The sequence below is a fragment of the Lathyrus oleraceus genome, chromosome 6, assembly GCF_024323335.1.
Source record: "Lathyrus oleraceus cultivar Zhongwan6 chromosome 6, CAAS_Psat_ZW6_1.0, whole genome shotgun sequence".
NCBI classification, from domain to species: Eukaryota; Viridiplantae; Streptophyta; class Magnoliopsida; order Fabales; family Fabaceae; genus Lathyrus; species Lathyrus oleraceus.
The window spans coordinates 329,514,657-329,536,013 of NC_066584.1; the positions used below are offsets into that span (position 1 = coordinate 329,514,657).

At 33.2% G+C, this 21,357-nt stretch overlaps 3 non-coding genes across 3 annotated transcripts; all 3 read right to left on the reverse strand.

Moving 5' to 3' along the window:
- Positions 1 to 1,457: 1,457 nt before the first annotated feature.
- Positions 1,458 to 1,528, reverse strand: TRNAG-GCC (transfer RNA glycine (anticodon GCC)). The gene has a single exon. It is a non-coding gene; the product is annotated as a tRNA-Gly (tRNA).
- A 2,050-nt stretch (positions 1,529 to 3,578) lies between these two features.
- Positions 3,579 to 3,649, reverse strand: TRNAG-GCC (transfer RNA glycine (anticodon GCC)). The gene has a single exon. It is a non-coding gene; the product is annotated as a tRNA-Gly (tRNA).
- Positions 3,650 to 5,711: 2,062 nt separating this feature from the next.
- Positions 5,712 to 5,782, reverse strand: TRNAG-GCC (transfer RNA glycine (anticodon GCC)). Its single transcript has one exon. It is a non-coding gene; the product is annotated as a tRNA-Gly (tRNA).
- Positions 5,783 to 21,357: the final 15,575 nt, after the last annotated feature.

Below are 21,357 nucleotides of genomic sequence, written 5' to 3' on the forward strand. Positions count from 1 at the left end.
CAAAATTTCACTTTACTCTTTCAAAACATGCAAGGTTTAATTTAGTCCCTGAAAAAAGAACAACAACTTCGAGTCGTTGAGAAGAAAAAGTAAGTTACAGTTTTCAAAATCATGTTTAATTCTAGAACATTAAAACATTATAAGAATTTTGGAACCTATGATTTCGCATGATAAACACATTAATAGACATATCTTCATCTATGATGATGCGATGGATCGAGAAAATATACTTTTGCGTCTCTATCTATCTTTTTCCCTTTCATTACTTGTCCACGACTCGTCTTTAAGGTAATTAGAATGATAAACTTTATTGTAATTAACTATCACTCGTTCACTTGGATAGTGAAGTGAATGTGCTCTATATTCTGCCTCATAATATGATATGGATACTGTAAGATGTTTATTTGTTCCAAAGATATTAGATCTCTACAATGGAAGAAGAATTGTCCCAAACTTAATATTATAGAATAAATGTATCGATCCCATTCTACGGTTGCGAAACCAATGGGTTGTAGCGGTGACTTTCTAGGTAAAAACAGACAATTGCTTGGGCATTGTTGAGATACTTGATTACTCGAGTTGCAACATGGAAGTGAATGAGACCAGTCTTGTAAAGAAACTTGATGGGTTATTGAACGATGTATGGGATGATAGGTTTTGTTTTGGTATCTACATAATGCGTCTATGTTTCTTAATTTGTACAAATGTCTGGCAATAGAGCCTCACAGTCCCGCAGAAATTTAGAGAGTTATCAGATGGTGTTGATACAGGTTTGGAGCCTAGAAAGAAGTTGTCACAAATGAGATCATGCAAGTATATTATTTGACAAATCTAAATTCTTTGATAGAACGGGAGAATTCAAAGCCAAGAAAGTATTTAAGTTGACCTAATTTTTTATCTGAAGGATCCTGGAGAACTACTTTGAGGGTGCTAAATTTAGAAAAGTGAATTATCGGCTTGTATCGCATCATACCAATATACTATCAATAATGTGAATGACTAAGGCGAGATTCAGACGCGGCTTGGTGATATTGTGTTGGGAACGTGGTTAGCTTCTCATATGTTTTCCTACACGCCTCTTTAAGGCCATATATGGATTAATAAGGCTCTCTCACTTTGCTAGGTCTAGACGAGATAGCCACGTGGGTATTTCCATATAAACAACTTCTTGAAGGTTTCCATCTATGAATGTACTTTTTACATCAAGTTTATGTATATTCCAATTGTGCTTTGAGAGTTAGTGTGACTACTAGAATCACACTGGTCATTTTGGATAGAGGGGAGTATGTATCATAGAAATCTAGTCCCTATATTATGTTATACACTTTTGCCACAATATGACCTTAAATGACAATTTAAAATTAAAATAGAGCACAAGGAGTTTACACTTCATCCAAACGAAGGATGACTGGTGAAGTTACCAAACATCACTAATTTGTTAATCATAGCTCTACTTGTGCACCAGCCGGGAATCGAACCCGAGTCTGTACCGTGGCAGGGAACTATTCTACCACTAGACCACCGGTGCTTATTGGGAGCATTTGCAAAAGATAATACACATGTAACTATGCAGGTCTATACTATATAATATAACTAATCAATAGTATTTTATATTGCATATGAGTTTGTTGTATTTTATTATCAACATAATCAAATTTCACTTTACTCTTTCAAAACATGCAAGGTTTAATTTAGTCCCTGAAAAAAAGAACAACAACTTCGAGTCGTTGAGAAGAAAAAGTAAGTTACAGTTTTCAAAATCATGTTTAAATTCTAGAACATTAAAACATTATAAGAATTTTGGAACCTATGATTTTCGCATGATAAACATTAATAGACATAGCTTCATCTATGATGATGCGATGGATCATAGAAATATACTTTTGCGTCTCTATCTATCTTCTTCCCTTTCATTCCTTGTCACGACTCGTTCTTTAGGTAATTAGAATGTGAAACTTTATTGTAAATTAACTTTCACTCTTTCACTTGGATAGTTGAAGTGAATGTGCTCTATATTCTGCCTCTAATATGAATGTATACTGTAAGATGTTTATTTGTTCTCAAAGATATTAGATCTCTACAATGGAAGAAGAATTGTCCAAAACTTAATATATAGAATAAATGTATCGATCCCATTCTACGGTTGTGAAACCAATGGGTTGTAGCGGTGATTTCTAGGTAAAACAGACAATTGCTTGGGCATTGTTTGAGATACTTGATTACTCGAGTTGCAACATGGAAGTGAATGAGACACGTCTTGTAAAGAAACTTGATGGGTTATTGAACGATGTATGGGATGATAGGTTTTGTTTTGGTATTCTACAATAATGCGTCTATGTTTCTTTAATTTGTACAAATGTCTGGCAATAGAGCCTCACAGTTCCGCAGAAATTTTAGAGAGTTATCAGATGGTGTTGATACAGGTTTGGAGCCTAGAAAGAAGTTGTCACAAATGAGATCATGCAACTATATTATTTGACAAATATAAATTCCTTGATAGAACGGGAGAATTCAAAGCCAAGAAAGTATTTAAGTTGACCTAATTTTTTGATCTTGAAGGATTCCTGGAGAACTACTTTGAGGGTGCTAAATTTAGAAAGTGAATTATCGGCTTGTAATCGCATCATACCAATATACTATCAATAATGTGAATGAATAAGGCGAGATTCAGACGCGGCTTGGTGATATTGTGTTGGAACGTGGTTAGCTTCTCATATGTTTTCCTACACGCCTCTTAAGGCCATATATGGATTTAATAAGCTCTCTCACTTTGTTAGGTCTAGACGAGATAGCCACATGGGTTATTTCCATATAAACAACTTCTTGAAGGTTTCCATCTATGAATGTACTTTTTACATCAAGTTTATGTATATTCCAATTGTGCTTTGAGAGTTAGTGTGACTACTAGAATCACACTGGTCATTTTGGATGGAGGGGAGTATGTATCATAGAAATCTAGTCCCTATTTATGTTATACACTTTTTGCCACAATATGGCCTTAAATTGTTCAATATACCATCTCTGTCATGCCTGCTTTTTTATGTCCGTTTGCATCCTAATGGTTTTACATGAGGAGGGAGGTCAACTAGTTTTCATATTCCAGTCCTCTCTAGGGCACCCAACTCGACTTGTTTGGTTTTGTTCGAAGTGTCACACTTATAGCCTCGGCATAAGACTTAGGTTCAGTTTGAACATTAATAGACAAGACAAAATGACAAGAGATGAGGGGCATATAAGATAAAAACATTGAGACGAGATAATATAATTAAAAAAACATCACATCAAAGTATAAAATTAAATCTATAGTAGATAGTGGGTAATGCTTAAATTAAATGTTCATAAACCCTATATATAATGCATAATAATTAAAATGGTCGTGGTTTAAACAAACTAATTCAAAACAAACAAAAAAAGAAAAATTTAATTCAAACTATGGTGAAAATAATATTATGCTTTTGAGACTGGTAAATGACAATTTAAAATTAAAATAGAGCTCAGGGAGTTTACACATCATCCAAACGAAGGTTGACTGGTGAGGTTACCAAACATCACTAATTTGATCATCATAGCTCTACTTGTGCACCAGCCGGGAATCGAACCCGGGTCTGTACCGTGGCAGGGTACTATTCTACCACTAGACCACTGGTGCTTATTGGGAGCACTTGCAAAAGATACTACACATGTAACTATGCAAGTCTGTACTATATAATATAACTAATCAATAGTATTTTATATTGCATATGAGTTATGTTGTTATTATTATTTTCAACATAATCAAATTTCACTTTACTCTTTCAAAACATGCAAGGTTTAATTTAGTCCATGAAAAAAAGAACAACAACTTCGAGTCGTTGAGAAGAAAAAGTAAGTTACAGTTTTCAAAATCATGTTTAAATTCTAGAACATTAAAACATTATAAGAATTTTGGAACCTATGATTTTCGCATGATAAACACATTAATAGACATAGCTTCATCTATGATGATGCGATGGATCGTAGAAATATACTTTTGCGTGTCTATCTATCTTTTTCCCTTTCATTCCTTGTCACGACTCGTTCTTTAAGGTAATTAGAATGTGAAACTTTATTGTAAATTAACTTTCACTCTTTCACTTGGATAGTTGAAGTGAATGTGCTCTATATTCTGCCTCATAATATGATATGTATACTGTAAGATGTTTATTTGTTCTCAAAGATATTAGATCTCTACAATGGAAGAAAAATTGTCCAAAACTTAATATTATAGAATAAATGTATCGATCCCATTCTACGGTTGTGAAACCAATGGGTTGTAGCGGTGACTTTCTAGGTAAAAACAGACAATTGCTTGGGCATTGTTTGAGATACTTGATTACTCGAGTTGCAACATGGAAATGAATGAGACCAGTCTTGTAAAGAAACTTGATGGGTTATTGAACGATGTATGGGATGATAGGTTTTGTTTGGTATTCTACAATAATGCGTCTATGTTTCTTTAATTTGTACAAATGTCTGGCAATAGAGCCTCACAGTTCCGCAGAAATTTTAGAGAGTTATCAGATGGTGTTGATACAGGTTTGGAGCCTAGAAAGAAGTTGTCACAAATGAGATCATGCAACTATATTATTTGACAAATATAAATTCCTTTGATAGAACGGGAGAATTCAAAGCCAAGAAAGTATTTAAGTTGACCTAATTTTTTTATCTTGAAGGATTCCTGGAGAACTACTTTGAGGGTGCTAAATTTAGAAAGTGAATTATCGGCTTGTATCGCATCATACCAATATACTATCAATAATGTGAATGACTAAGGCGAGATTCAGACGCGGCTTGGTGATATTGTGTTGGAACGTGGTTAGCTTCTCATATGTTTTCCTACACGCCTCTTTAAGGCCATATATGGATTTAATAAGCTCTCTCACTTTGTTAGGTCTAGACGAGATAGCCACATGGGTTATTTCCATATAAACAACTTCTTGAAGGTTTCCATCTATGAATGTACTTTTTACATCAAGTTTATGTATATTCCAATTGTGCTTTGAGAGTTAGTGTGACTACTAGAATCACACTGGTCATTTTGGATGGAGGGGAGTATGTATCATAGAAATCTAGTCCCTATATTATGTTATACACTTTTGCCACAATATGGCCTTAAATTGTTCAATATACCATCTCTGTCATGCCTGCTTTTTTATGTCCGTTTGCATCCTAATGGTTTTACATGAGGAGGGAGGTCAACTAGTTTTCATATTCCAGTCCTCTCTAGGGCACCCAACTCGACTTGTTTGGTTTTGTTCGAAGTGTCACACTTATAGCCTCGGCATAAGACTTAGGTTCAGTTTGAACATTAATAGACAAGACAAAATGACAAAGAGATGAGGGGCATATAAGATAAAAACATTGAGACGAGATAATATAATTTAAAAAAACATCACATCAAAGTATAAAATTAAATCTATAGTAGATAGTGGGTAATGCTTAAATTAAATGTTCATAAACCCTATATATAATGCATAATAATTAAAATGGTTGTGGTTTAAACAAACTAATTCAAAACAAACAAAAAAGAAAAATTTAATTCAAACTATGGTGAAAATAATATTATGCTTTTGAGACTGGTAAATGACAATTTAAAATTAAAATAGAGCTCAGGGAGTTTACACTTCATCCAAACGAAGGTTGACTAGTGAGGTTACCAAACATCAATAATTTGTTCATCATAGCTCTACTTGTGCACCAGCCGGGAATCGAACCCGGGTCTGTACCGTGGCAGGGTACTATTCTACCACTAGACCACTGGTGCTTATTGGGAGCACTTGCAAAAGATACTACACATGTAACTATGCAAGTCTGTACTATATAATATAACTAATCAATAGTATTTTATATTGCATATGAGTTATGTTGTTATTATTATTATCAACATAATCAAATTTCACTTTACTCTTTCAAAACATGCAAGGTTTAATTTAGTCCCTGAAAAAAAGAACAACAACTTCGAGTCGTTGAGAAGAAAAAGTAAGTTACAGTTTTCAAAATCATGTTTAAATTCTAGAACATTAAAACATTATAAGAATTTTGGAACCTATGATTTTCGCATGATAAACACATTAATAGACATATCTTCATCTATGATGATGCGATGGATCGTAGAAATATACTTTTGCGTCTCTATCTATCTTTTTCCCTTTCATTACTTGTCACGACTCGTTCTTTAAGGTAATTAGAATGAGAAACTTTATTGTAAATTAGCTATCACTCTTTCACTTGGATAGTTGAAGTGAATGTGCTCTATATTCTGCCTCATAATATGATATGTATACTGTAAGATGTTTATTTGTTCTCAAAGATATTAGATCTCTACCATGGAAAAAAGAATTGTCCAAAACTTAATATTATAGAATAAATGTATCGATCCCATTCTACGGTTGCGAAACCAATGGGTTGTAGCGGTGACTTTCTAGGTAAAAACAGACAATTGCTTGGGCATTGTTTGAGATACTTGATTACTCGAGTTGCAACATGGATGTGAATGAGACCAGTCTTGTAAAGAAACTTGATGGGTTATTGAACGATGTATGGGATGATAGGTTTTGTTTTGGTATTCTACAATAATGCGTCTATGTTTCTTTAATTTGTACAAATGTCTTACAATAGAGCCTCCCAGTCCCGCAGAAATTTTAGAGAGTTATCAGATGGTGTTGATACAGGTTTGGAGCCTAGAAAGAAGTTGTCACAAATGAGATCATGCAAGTATATTATTTGACAAATCTAAATTCCTTTGATAGAACGGGAGAATTCAAAGCCAAGAAAGTATTTAAGTTGACCTAATTTTTTGATCTTGAAGGATTCCTGGAGAACTACTTTGACGGTGCTAAATTTTGAAACTGAATTATCGGCTTGTATCACATCATACCAATATAGTATCAATAATGTGAATGACTAAGGCGAGATTCAGACGCGGCTTGGTGATATTGTGTTGGAACGTGGTTAGCTTCTCATATGTTTTCCTACACGCCTCTTTTTAGGGCCATATATGGATTTAATATGCTCTCTCACTTTGTTAGGTCTAGACGAGATAGCCACATGGCTTATTTCCATATAAACAACTTCTTGAAGGTTTCCATTTATGAATGTACTTTTTACATCAAGTTTATGTATATTCCAATTGTGCTTTAAGAGTTAGTGTGACTACTAGAATCACACTGGTCATTTTGGATAGAGGGGAGTATATATCATACAAATCATGTCCCTATATTATGTTATACACTTTTGCCACAATATGTCCTCAAATTGTTCAATAAACCATCTCTGTCATGCCTCCTTTTTTATGTTCGTTTGCATCCTAATGGTTTTACATGAGGAGGGAGGTCAACTAGTTTTCATATTCCAGTCCTCTCTAGGGCACCCAACTCGACTTGTTTGGTTTTGTTCGAAGTGTCGCACTTATAGCCTCGGCATAAGACTTAGGTTCAGTTTGAACATTAATAGACAAGACAAAATGACAAAGAGATGAAGGGCATATAAGATAAAAACATTGGGACGAGAAAATATAATTTAAAAAAACATCACATTAAAGTATAAAATTAAATGTATAGTAGATAGTCGGTAATGCTTAAATTAAATGTTCATAAACCCTATATACAATGCATAATAATTAAAATGGTCGTGATTTAAACAAACTAATTCAAAAACAAACAGAAAAAGAAAAATTTAATCCAAACTATGGTGAAAATAGTACCGTGGCAGGGTATTATTCTACCACTAGACCACTGGTGCTTACTGGGAGCACTTGCAAAAGATACTACACATGTAACTATGCAAGTCTATACTATATAATATAACTAATTAATAGTATTTTATATTGCATATGAGTTATGTTGTTATTATTATTATCAACATAATCAAATTTCACTTTACTCTTTCAAAACATGCAAGGTTTAATTTAGTCCCTGAAAAAAAGAACAACAACTTCGAGTCGTTGAGAAGAAAAAGTAAGTTACAGTTTTCAAAATCATGTTTAAATTCTAGAACATTAAAACATTATAAGAATTTTGGAACCTATGATTTTCGCATGATAAACACATTAATAGACATAGCTTCATCTATGATGATGCAATGGATCGTAGAAATATACTTTTGCGTCTGTATCTATCTTTTTCCCTTTCATTCCTTGTCACGACTGGTTCTTTAAGGTAATTAGAAATAGAAACTTTATTGTAAATTAACTTTCACTTTTTCACTTGGATATTTGAAGTGAATGTGCTCTATATTCTGCCTCATAATATGATATGTATACTGTGAGATGTTTATTGGTTCTCAAAGATATTAGATTTCTACAATGGAAGAAGAATTATCCAAAACTTAATATTCTAGAATAAATGTATCGATCCCATTCTACGGTTGTGAAACCAATGGGTTGTAGCGGTGACTTTCTAGGTAAAAATAGACAATTGCTTGGGCATTGTTTGAGCTACTTGATTACACGAGTTGCAACACGGATGTGAATGAGACCAATCATGTAAAGAAACTTGATGGGTTATTGAATGATGTATGGGATGATAGGTTTTGTTTTTGTATTCTACAATAATGTGTCTATGTTTCTTTAATTTGTACAAATATCTGGCAATAGAGCCTCACAGTCCCAAAGAAATTTTAGAGAGTAATCAGATGGTGTTGATACAGGTTTGGAGCCTAGAAAGAAGTTGTCACAAATGAGATCATGCAAGTATATTATTTGACAAATCTAAATTCCTTCTATAGAACGGGAGAATTCAATGCCAAGAAAGTATTTAAGTTGACCTAATTTTTTGATCTTGAAGGATTCCTGGAGAACTACTTTGAGGGTGCTAAATTTAGAAAGTGAATTATCGGCTTATATCACATCATACCAATATAATATCAATAATGTGAATGACTAAGGCGAGATTTAGACGCGGCTTGGTGATATTGTGTTGGAACGTGGTTATCTTCTCATATGTTTTCCTACACGCCTCTTTTTAAGGCCATATATGGATTTAATATGCTCTCTCACTTTGTTAGGTCTAGACGAGATAGCCACATGGGTTATTTCCATATAAACAACTTCTTGAAGGTTTCCATCTATGAATGTACTTTTTACATCAAGTTTATGTATATTCCAATTGTGCTTTGAGAGTTAGTGTGACTACTAGAATCACACTGGTCATTTTGGATAGAGGGGAGTATATATCATAGAAATCTAGTCCCTATATTATGTTATACACTTTTGCCATAATATGTCCTTAAATTGTTCGATATACCATCTCTGTCATGTCTTCTTTTTTATGTCTGTTTGCATCCTAATGGTTTTACATGAGATGGGAGGTCAACTAGTTTTCATATTCCAGTCCTCTCTAGGGCACCCAACTCGACTTGTTTGGTTTTGTTCGATGTGTCGCACTTATAGCCTTGGTATAAGACTTAGGTTCAGTTTGAACATTAATAGACAAGACAAAATGACAAAGAGATGAGGGGCATATAAGATAAAAACATTGAGACGAGATAATATAATTTAAAAAAACATCACATTAAAGTATAAAATTAAATTTATAGTAGATAATGGGTAATGCTTAAATTAAATGTTCATAAACCCTATATACAATGCATATTAATTAAAATGGTCGTGATTTAAACAAACTAATTCAAAAACAAAGAAAAAAAGAAAAATTTAATTCAAACTATGGTGAAAATAGTACCGTGGCAGGGTACTATTCTACCACTAGACCACTCGTGCTTATTGGGAGCACTTGCGAAAGATACTACACATGTAAGTATGCAAGTCTATACTATATAATATAACTAATTAATAGTATTTTATATTGCATATGAGTTATGTTGTTATTATTATTATCAACATAATCAAATTTCACTTTACTCTTTCAAAACATGCAAGGTTTAATTTAGTCCCTGAAAAAAAGAACAACAACTTCGAGTCGTTGAGAAGAAAAAGTAAGTTACAGTTTTCAAAATCATGTTTAAATTCTAGAACATTAAAACATTATAAGAATTTTGGAACCTATGATTTTCGCATGATAAACACATCAATAGACATAGCATCATCTATGATGATGCGATGGATCGTAGAAATATACTTTTGCGTCTTTATCTATCTTTTTCCCTTTCATTCCTTGTCACGACTGGTTCTTTAAGGTAATTAGAAATTAGAAACTTTATTGTAAATTAACTTTCACTCTTTCACTTGGATAGTTGAAGTGAATGTGCTCTATATTCTGCCTCATAATATGATATGTATACTTTGAGATGTTTATTTGTTCTCAAAGATATTAGATCTCTACAATGCAAAAAGAGTTGTCCAAAACTTAATATTCTAGAATAAATGTATCGATCCCATTCTACGGTTGTGAAACCAATGGGTTGTAGCGGTGACTTTCTAGGTAAAAACAGACAATTGCTTGGGCATTGTTTGAGCTACTTGATCACTCGAGTTGCAACATGGATGTGAATGAGACCAGTCTTGTAAAGAAACTTGATGGGTTATTGAACGATGTATGGGATGATAGGTTTTGTTTTGGTATTCTACAATAATGCGTCTATGTTTCTTTAATTTGTACAAATGTATGGCAATAGAGCCTCCCAGTCCCGCAGAAATTTTAGAGAGTAATCAGATGGTGTTGATACAGATTTGGAGCCTAGAAAGAAGTTGTCACAAATGAGATCATGCAAGTATATTATTTAACAAATCTAAATTCCTTTGATTGAACAGGAGAATTCAATGCCAAGAAAGTATTTAAGTTGACCTAATTTTTTGATCTTGAAGGATTCCTGGAGAACTACTTTGAGGGTGCTAAATTTAGAAAGTGAATTATCGGCTTGTATCACATCATACCAATATACTATCAATAATGTGAATGACTAAGGCGAGATTCAGACGCGGCTTGGTGATATTGTGTTGGAACGTGGTTCGCTTCTCATATGTTTTCCTACACGCCTCTTTTTAAGGCCATATATGGATTTAATAAGCTCTCTCACTTTGTTAGGTCTAGACGATATAGCCACATTGGTTATTTCCATATAAATAACTTCTTGAAGGTTTCCATCTATGAATGTACTTTTTACACCAAGTTTATGTATATTCCAATTGTGCTTTGAGAGTTAGTGTGACTACTAGAATCACACTGGTCATTTTGGATAGAGGGGAGTATATATCATAGAAATCTAGTCCCTATATTATGTTATACACTTTTGCCACAATATATCCTTAAATTGTTCAATATACCATCTCTGTCATGCCTCCTTTTTTATGTCCGCTTGCATCCTAATGGTTTTACATGAGGAGGGAGGTCAACTAGTTTTCATATTCCAGTCCTCTCTAGGGCATCCAACTCGACTTGTTTGGTTTTGTTCGAAGTGTCGCACTTATAGCCTAGGCATAAGACTTAGGTTCAGTTTGAACATTAATAGACAAGACAAAATGACAAAGAGATGAGGGGCATATAAGATAAAAACATTGAGACTAGATAATATAATTTAAAAAAACATCACATTGAAGTATAAAATTAAATGTATAGTAGATAGTGGGTAATGCTTAAATTAAATGTTCATAAACCCTATATACAATGCATAATAATTAAAATGGTCGTGATTTAAACAAACTAATTCAAAAACAAACAAAAAAAGAAAAATTTAATTCAAACTATGGTTAAAATAGTACCGTGGCTGGGTACTATTCTACCACTAGACCACTGGTGCTTATTGGGCGCACTTGCAAAAGATACTACACAGGTAACTATGCAACTCTATACTATATAATATAACTAATTAATAGTATTTTATATTGCGTATGAGTTATGTTGTTATTATTATTATCAACATAATCAAATTTCACGTTACTCTTTCAAAACATGCAAGGTTTAATTTAGTCCCTGAAAAAAAGAACAACAACTTCGAGTCGTTGAGAAGAAAAAGTAAGTTACAGTTTTCAAAATCATGTTTAAATTCTAAACATTAAAAAATTATAAGAATTTTGGAACCTATGATTTTCGCATGATAAACACATTAATAGACATAGCTTCATCTATGATGATGCGATGGATCGTAGAAATATACTTTTGCGTCTTTATCTATCTTTTTCCCTTTCATTCCTTGTCACGACTGGTTCTTTAAGGTAATTAGAAATTAGAAACTTTATTGTAAATTAACTTTCACTCTTTCACTTGGATAGTTGAAGTGAATGTGCTCTATATTATCTGCCTCATAAGATGATATGTATACTGTGAGATGTTTATTGGTTCTCAAAGATATTAGATCTCTACAATCGAAGAAGAATTGTCCAAAACTTAATATTCTAGAATAAATGTATCGATCCCATTCTACGGTTGTGAAACCAATAGGTTGTAGCAGTGACTTTCTAGGTAAAAACAGACAATTGCTTGGGCATTGTTTGAGCTACTTGATTACTCGAGTTGCAACATTGATGTGAATGAGACCAGTCTTGTAAAGAAACATGATGGGTTATTGAACGATGTATGGGATGATAGGTTTTGTTTTGGTATTCTACAATAATGCGTCTATGTTTCTTTAATTTGTACAAATGTCTGGCAATAGAGCCTCACAGTCCCGCAGAAATTTTAGAGAGTAATCAGATGGTGTGATACAGGTTTGGAGCCTAGAAAGAAGTTGTCACAAATGAGATCATGCAAGTATATTATTTGAAAAATCTAAATTCCTTGGATTAAACGGGAGAATTCAATGCCAAGAAAGTATTTAAGTTGACCTAATTTTTTGATCTTGAAGGATCCCTGGAGATCTACTTTGAGGGTGCTAAATTTAGAAAGTGAATTATCGGCTTGTATCACATCATACCAATATACTATCAATAATGTGAATGAGTAAGGCGAGATTCAAACGCGGCTTGGTGATATTGTGTTGGAACGTGGTTAGCTTCTCATATGTTTTCCTGCACGCCTCTTTAAGGCCATATATGGATTTAATAAGCTCTCTCACTTTGTTAGGTCTAAACAAGATAGCCACATGGGTTATTTCCATATAAAAAACTTCTTGAAGGTTTCCATCTATAAATGTACTTTTTACATCAAGTTTATGTATATTCTAATTGTCCTTTAAGAGTTAGTGTGACTACTAGAATCACACTGGTCATTTTGGATAGAGGGGAGTATATATCATAGAAATCTAGTCCCTATATTATGTTATACACTTTTGCCACAATATGTCCTTAAATTGTTCAATATACCATCTCTGTCATGCATGCTTTTTTATGTCCGATTGCATCCTAATGGTTTTACATGAGGAGGGAGGTCAACTAGTTTTTGTAAGTTTAAGGAGTGGCTTAGAGGGGGGATGAATGAGGCACTTAGAGTATTTTCCGGATTTTTGACGGTTTATGACTTTTACTTTCTGAAATGCTTAAGTGAAGAAAAGCAGTAAAGTGCGGAAAGTAAAGGACACAGTGATGTGTAGTGGTTCCCGTCGCAGATTGAGAGTACTCCACTCCCCTTTCAACACAAAAGAGCATTTCACTATAATGTTAGATTCCTAGACAAGACACCTTAAGGTCTTTCTATCTATTCTAACACACCAAGAACAATCCTCTTGGATTTTCAATGTTTAAAGTCCAATCGAGACTCAATTTCTCCCAAATGGACCTCTTGTATCCACACACCGGATAACAAGGATAACACCTTACAAACCTATCCTTAACAATCCTAAGAATAAGTTGTAATAAAAGAATATAATTCTGAATAATTTGTATAAGATGGGATATATGAAAATTGAAGTATATCAGTTAAATAATTGATCTTCTCCTTCGTAACACTCAAATCTCACAGTAATTATACAAGTGTTCTTGAAATGGAATGAAACTATGATGCTGAAAATGAAGGTTTATGCAAAGTTTCACTCTTAAGAAAATTTGGATGAACACTTAGAAAGATTGGGAGAATGTGTGTAAATGATTTAAAAATTTGCAAGGAGGTAATTTTGAAATCTGGAAAATGATGTTTATATAATGTCTAAAACACCTCCTCAGATGAATGCAATAATCCAAAGGTTTCCATGTTTCCTGATGAAGAGAACAAAAGAGTTTTCATGAAAAGATGCAAATATTTTTCATTCTGGATCAGTGGTAATCGGTTACCTTAAATAGGGTAACCGGATACATGCATTCAACGTTACAAAATAATTTGAAATTTGCTTGAGGTAACCGGTTACCTTAAAATGGATAACTGGTTACATGGTTCCAACGTTACAAAAATGTTTGAAAATCACATAGAGTAATCGGTTACTCTAAAACTGATAACCGGTTACTCTGACACAGTTTTGAAAAATAATTTAAAAAATGAAGTGTGGTGGTTTGTTAGATGCATAAAACTATTTTCAATTATTATGATATGAATACAACATGTTATGAACACTTGTATAACTATCTAGAGTTCAAGTGTTACCTGATCCATGTGAAAGCCAATTCTTCATGTGATATATCAAGACTTGATCATGTGTTGGAAACTACATATACGAGCTTGAACCTTGATCAATCTTTTTGTTAATCAGACTTTAGCTATGTAACAAGGTTTGTCGTCATCAAAATATCTCAGAAGTCATGTCTTCACAGTTTTCGTATTCCAGTCCTCTCTAGGGCACCCAACTCAACTTGTTTGGTTTTGTTCGAAGTGTCGCACTTATAGCCTCGGCATAAGACTTAGGTTCAGTTTGAACATTAATAGACAAGACAAAATGACAAAGAGATGAGGGGCATATAAGATAAAAACATTGAGACGAGATAATATAATTTAAAAAAACATCACATTGAAGTATAAAATTAAATGTATAGTAGATAGTGGGTAATGCTTAAATGTTCATAAACCCTATATACAATGCATAATAACTAAAATGGTCGTGATTTAAACAAACTAATTCAAAAACAAACAAAAAAAGAAAAATTTAGTTCAAACTATGGTGAAAATAATATTATGCTTTTGAGACTGGTAAATGACAATTTAAAATTAAAATAGAGCTCAAGGAGTTTACACTTCATCCAAATGAAGGATGACAGGTGAAGTTACCAAACATCACTAATTTGATCATCATAGCTCTATTTGTGCACCAACCGGGAATCAAACTCTGGTCTGTACCGTGGCAAGGTACTATTCTACCACTAGACCACTCGTGCTTATTGGGAGCACTTGCAAAAGATACTACACATGTAACTATGCAAGTCTATACTATATAATATAACTAATTGATTGTATTTTATATTGCATATGAGTTATGTTGTTATTATTATTATCAACATAATCAAATTTCACTTTACTCTTTCAAAACATGCAAGGTTTAATTTAGTCCCTGAAAAAAAGAACAACAACTTCGAGTCGTTGAGAAGAAAAAGTAAGTTACAGTTTTCAAAATCATGTTTAAATTCTAGAACATTAAAACATTATAAGAATTTTGGAACCTATGATTTTCGCATGATAAACACATTAATAGACATAGTTTCATCTATGATGATGCGATGGATCATAGAAATATACTTTTGCATCTCTATCTATCTTTTCCCTTTCATTCCTTGTCACGACTCGTTCTTTAAGGTAATTAGAATGAGAAACTTTATTGTAAATTAACTTTCACTCTTTCACTTGGATAGTTGAAGTGAATGTGCTCCATATTCTGCCTCATAATATGATATGTATACTGTGAGATGTTTATTGGTTCTCAAAGATATTAGATCTGTACAATGGAAGAAGAATTGTCCAAAACTTAATATTCTAGAATAAATGTATCGATCCCATTCTACGGTTGTGAAACCAATGGGTTGTAGCGGTGACTTTCTAGGTAAAAACAGACAATTGCTTGGGCATTGTTTGAGCTACTTGATTACTCGAGTTGCAACATGGATGTGAATGAGACCAGTCTTGTAAAGAAACTTGATGGGTTATTGAACGATGTATGGGATGATAGGTTTTATTTTGGTATTCTACAATAATGCGTCTATGTTTCTCTAATTTTTACAAATATCTGGGAATAGAGCCTCACAGTCCCGCAGAAATTTTAGAGAGTTATCAGATGGTGTTGATACAGGTTTGAAGCCTAGAAAGAAGTTGTCGCAAATGAGATCATGCAAGTATATTATTTGACAAATCTAAATTCCTTCTATAGAACGGGAGAATTCAATGCCAAGAAAGTATTTAAGTTGACCTAATTTTTTGATCTTGAAGGATTCCTGGAGAACTACTTTGAGGGTGCTAAATTTAGAAAGTGAATTATCGGCTTGTATCACATCATACCAATATACTATCAATAATGTGAATGACTACGGCGAGATTCAGACGCGGCTTGGTGATATTATGTTGGAACGTGGTTAGCTTCTCATATGTTTTCCTACACGCCTCTTTTTAAGGCAATATATGGATTTAATATGCTCTCTCACTTTGTTAGGTCTAGACGAGATAGCAACATGGGTTATTTCCATATAAACAACTTCTTGAAGGTTTCCATCTATGAATGTACTTTTTACATCAAGTTTATGTATATTCCAATTGTGCTTTGAGAGTTAGTGTGACTACTAGAATCACACTGGTCATTTTGGATGGAGGGGAGTATGTATCATAGAAATCTAGTCCTTATATTATGTTATACACTTTTGCCACAATATGGCCTTAAATTGTTCAATATACCATCTCTGTCATGCCTGCTTTTTTATGTCCGTTTGCATCCTAATGGTTTTACATGAGGAGGGAGGTCAACTAGTTTTCATATTCCAGTCCTCTCTAGGGCACCCAACTCGACTTGTTTGGTTTTGTTCGAAGTGTCGCACTTTTAGCCTCGGCATAAGACTTAGGTTCAGTTTGAACATTAATAGACAAGACAAATTGACAAAGAGATGAGGGGCATATAAGATAAAAACATTGAGACGAGATAATATAATTTAAAAAAACATCACATTAAGGTATAAAATTAAATGTATAGTAGATAGTGGGTAATGCTTAAATTAAATGTTCATAAACCCTATATACAATGCATAATAATTAAAATGTTCGTGATTTAAACAAACTAATTCAAAAACAAACAAAAAAAGAAAAATTTAATTAAAATATGGTGAAAATAGTACCGTGGCAGGGTACTATTCTACCACTAGACCACTGGTGCTTATTAGGAGCACTTGCAAAAGACACTACACATGTAACTATGCAAGTCTATACTATATAATATAACTAATTAATAGTATTTTATATTGCATATGAGTTATGTTGTTATTATTATTATCAACATAATCAAATTTCACTTTACTCTTTCAAAACATGCAAGGTTTAATTTAGTCCCTGAAAAAAAGAACAACAACTTCGAGTGGTTGAGAAGAAAAAGTAAGTTACAGTTTTCAAAATCATGTTTAAATTTTCGAACATTAAAACATTATAAGAATTTTGGAACCTATGATTTTCGCATGATAAACACATTAATAGACATAGCTTCATCTATGATGATGCGATGGATCGTAGAAATATACTTTTGCGTCTCTATCTATCTTTTTCCCTTTCATTCCTTGTCACGACTGGTTCTTTAAGGTAATTAGAAATTAGAAACCTTATTGTAAATTAACTTTCACTCTTTCACTTGGATAGTTGAAGTGAATGTGCTCTATATTCTGCCTCATAATATGATATGTATACTGTGAGATGTTTATTGGTTCTCAAAGATATTAGATTTCTACAATGGAAGAAGAATTGTCCAAAACTTAATATTCTAGAATAAATGAATCGATCCCATTCTACGGTTGTGAAACCAATGGGTTGTAGCGGTGACTTTCTAGGTAAAAACAGACAATTGCTTGGGCATTGTTTGAGCTACTTGATTACTCGAGTTGCAACATGGATGTGAATGAGACCAGTCTTGTAAAGAAACTTGATGGGTTATTGAACGATGTAAAGGATGATAGGTTTTGTTTTTGTATTCTACAATAATGCGTCTATGTTTCTTTAATTTGTACAAATGTCTGGAAATAGAGCCTCACAGTCCCGCAGAAATTTTAAAGAGTAATCAGATGGTGTTGATACAGGTTTGGAGCCTAGAAAGAAGTTGTCACAAATGAGATCATGCAAGTATATTATTTGACAAATCTAAATTCCTTCTATAGAACGGGAGAATTCAATGGCAACAAAGTATTTAAGTTGACCTAATTTTTTGATCTTGAAGGATTCCTGATGAACTACTTTGAGGGTGCTAAATTTAGAAAGTGAATTATCGGCTTGTATCACATCATACCAATATACTATCAATAATGTGAATGACTAAGGCGAGATTCAGACGCGGCTTGGTGATATTATGTTGGAACGTGGTTAGCTTCTCATATGTTTTCCTACACGCCTCTTTAAGGCCATATATGGATTTAATAAGCTCTCTCACTTTGTTAGGTCTAGACGAGATAGCCACATGGGTTATTTGCATATAAAGAACTTCTTGAAGGTTTCCATCTATGAATGTACTTTTTACATCAAGTTTATGTATATTCCAATTGTGCTTTGAGAGTTAGTGTGACTACTAGTATCACACTGGTCATTTTGGATAGAGGGGAGTATATGTCATAGAAATCTAGTCCCTATGTTATGTTATACACTTTTGCCACAATATGTCCTTAAATTGTTCAATATACCATCTTTGTCATGCCTGCTTTTTTATGTCCATTTGGATCCTAATGGTTTTACATGAGGAGGGAGGTCAACTAGTTTTTGTAAGTTTAAGGAGTGGCTTAGAGGGGGGGGATGAATGAGGCACTTAGAGTATTTTACGGATTTTTGACGGTTTATGACTTTTACTTTCTAAAATGCTTAAGTGAAGAAAAGCAGTAAAGTGCGGAATGTAAAGGACACGGTGATGTGTAGTGGTTCCCGTCGCAGATTGAGAGTACTCCACTCCCCTTTCAACACAAAAGAGAATTTCACTATAATGTTAGATTCCTAGACAAGACACCTTAAGGTCTTTCTATCTATTCTAACACACCAAGAACAATCCTCTTGGATTTACAATGTTTAAAGTCCAATCGAGACTCAATTTCTCCGAAATGGACCTCTTGTATCCACACACCGGATAACAAGGATAACACCTTACAAACCTATCCTTAACAATCCTAAGAATAAGTTGTAATCAAAGAATATAATTTTGAATAATTTGTATAAGATGAGATAGATGAAAATTGAAGTATATCAGTTAAATAATTGATCTTCTCCTTTGTAACACTCAAATCTCACAGTAATTATACAAGTGTTCTTGAAACGGAATGAAACTATGATGCTGAAAATGAAGGTTTATGCAAAGTTTCACTCTTAAGAAAATTTGGATGAACACTTAGAAAGATTGGGAGAATGTGTGTAAATGATTTAAAATTTTGCAAGGAGGTAATTTTGAAATCTGGAAAACGATGTTTATATATTGTCTAAAACACCTCCTCAGATGAATGCAATAATCCAAAGGTTGCCATGTTTCATGATGAAGAGAACAAAAGAGTTTTCATGAAAAGATGCAAATATTTTTCATTCTGGATCAGTGGTAATCGGTTACCTTAAATAGGGTAACCGGTTACATGCATTCAACGTTACAAAATAATTTGAAAATTGCTTGAGGTAACCGGTTACCTTAAAATGGATAACCGGTTACATGGTTCCAACGTTACAAAAATGTTTGAAAATCACACAGAGTAATCGGTTACTCTAAAACTGATAACCGGTTACTCTAACACAGTTTTGAAAAATAATTTAAAAAATGAAGTGTGGTGGTTTGTTTGATGCATAAAACTATTTTCAATTATTATGATATGAATACAACATGTTATGAACACTTGTATAACTATCTAGAGTTCAAGTGTCACCTGATCCATGTGAAAGCCAATTCTTCATGTGATATATCAAGACTTGATCATATGTTGGAAACTTCATATACGAGCTTGAACCTTGATAAATCTTTTTGTTAATCCGACTTTAGCTATGTAACAAGGTTTGTCGTCATCGAAATATCTGAGAAGTCATGTCTTCACAGTTTTCGTATTACAGTCCTCTCTAGGGCACCCAACTCAACTTGTTTGGTTTTGTTCGAAGTGTCGCACTTATAGCCTCGGCATAAGACTTAGGTTCAGTTTGAACATTAATAGACAAGACAAAATGACAAAGAGATGAGGGGCATATAAGATAAAAACATTGAGACGAGATAATATAATTTAAAAAAACATCACATTAAAGTATAAAATTAAATGTATAGTAGATAGTGGGTAATGCTTAAATTAAATGTTCATAAACCCTATATACAATGCATAATAATTAAAATGGCCGTGATTTAAACAAACTAATTCAAAAACAAACAAAAAAAGAAAAATTTAGTTCAAACTATGGTGAAAATAATATTATGCTTTTGAGACTGGTAAATGACAATTTAAAATTAAAATATAGCTCAGGGAGTTTACACTTCATCCAAATGAAGGATGACAGGTGAAGTTACCAAACATCACTAATTTGTTCATCATAGCTCTACTTGTGCACCAGCCGGGAATCAAACTCGGGTCTGTACCGTGGTGCTTATTGGGAGCACTTGCAAAAGATACTACACATGTAACTATGCAAGTCTATACTATATAATATAACTAATTAATTGTATTTTATATTGCATATGAGTTATGTTGTTATTATTATTATCAACATAATCAAATTTCACTTTACTCTTTCAAAACATGCAAGGTTTAATTTAGTCCCTGAAAAAAAGAACAACAACTTCGAGTCGTTGAGAAGAAAAAGTAAGTTACAGTTTTCAAAATCATGTTTAAATTCTAGAACATTAAAACATTATAAGAATTTTGGAACCTATGATTTTCGCATGATAAACACATTAATAGACATAGTTTCATCTATGATGATGCGATGGATCATAGAAATATACTTTTGCATCTCTATCTATCTTTTTCCCTTTCATTCCTTGTCACGACTCGTTCTTTAAGGTAATTAGAATGAGAAACTTTATTGTAAATTAACTTTCACTCTTTCACTTGGATGGTTGAAGTGAATGTGCTCCATATTCTGCCTCATAATATGATATGTATACTGTGAGATGTTTATTGGTTCTCAAAGATATTAGATCTGTACAATGGAAGAAGAATTGTCCAAAACTTAATATTCTAGAATAAATGTATCGATCCCATTCTACGGTTGTGAAACCAATGGGTTGTAGCGGTGACTTTCTAGGTTAAAACAGACAATTGCTTGGGCATTATTTGAGCTACTTGATTACTCGAGTTGCAACATGGATGTGAATGAGACCAGTCTTGTAAAAAAACTTGATGGGTTATTGAACGATGTATGGGATGATAGGTTTTATATTGGTATTCTACAATAATGCGTCTATGTTTCT